Below are 1183 nucleotides of genomic sequence, written 5' to 3'. Positions count from 1 at the left end.
GTCGTTTAAGACTGAATTTTATACTTCAGTGAACAAGACTAAAATCCTACCTTATTTATTAATTAATTTACTTAAATAAAATAACTATTAAAATAAGACTATCCGTTGAAACAAACCTATTTTTTTGGTATTTTCAAATATCATATTAAAATAAAAATAAGGTACTATTTTTGTATATTTTTTAGCTTTATGAAAGGTACATAAAAAATAAAATATTTTTTTTGTAATTTTCATTTTTGTGATAAAATAAAGTAAAAGAGCGATATTAAACCTAAACTAAATATTTACGCTAACATGTGTAAAATCTTGGGGAGGGTCAAAAATTACGTGTCTATAGTTCTTCTTTCCTTCTTTGTTACTAATTCGTTTGTGTTACAACTCAGGTACCAAATGGCAGCGAACAATGCAAATGACCCTCTTGGAAATGTGATTGCGGGATTGCGTGGGGGGGGGGGAGGTAGATGATGTCGGAGATGATGAGGTGCCTCTTGTACCTCAAGGACAACGTAGAGGCCGCCAGGCTAATGCTAATGTTAATGACAATATTTCAGACCCTCCTCCGCCACCTCCAAGAGTGGCTCCTAGAGTGCTTCCGAACCAAGGCTATGCCAGTTCTATTGTCCCACCCTGAATCCGGGTGGGCAATTTTCAAATAACCAATATGATGTTGACCTTACTAGAGCAGCGCGGGTACTTCACGGGCGCTGCAAATCAAAATGCTTACAAACATCTCAAGGGGTTCGTGGATACATATTGGGGAAGAAAGCAGACTAATGTGTCCGAGGATGCTCTTAGGTTGAGACTCTTCCCATTCTCACTTAGAGGGAATGCATTGGATTGGCTCGAGCGACTTCCCAACCATTCCATCACTACTTGGGATGAGTTGGTGGACAAGTTCATTGCAAAATATTTCTCACCGGGGCATATGGCGACACTGTGAGATGAGATATCAGCTTTCAAGCAAGAGCCCACGGAACCTTTGCATGAGATTTGGGAGCGTTATAGAACAATGGTGAAGGAATGCCCCAACAATGATATGACTGAGGCGATGATCTAACAAACCTTCTACCGGGGCATTAATACAACAAACCAATGCATAGTGAACCAACTTGTTGGGGGCAACTTCATGAAGCTGTCGTATAATGAGGCTTGTGACATTCTTGACGAGATGGATGACACTTCT

This window comes from Nicotiana sylvestris, chromosome 1 (assembly GCF_000393655.2).
Source record: "Nicotiana sylvestris chromosome 1, ASM39365v2, whole genome shotgun sequence".
In the NCBI taxonomy this organism is placed as follows: Eukaryota; Viridiplantae; Streptophyta; class Magnoliopsida; order Solanales; family Solanaceae; genus Nicotiana; species Nicotiana sylvestris.
Note: the sequence above shows the minus strand (reverse complement) of the source record.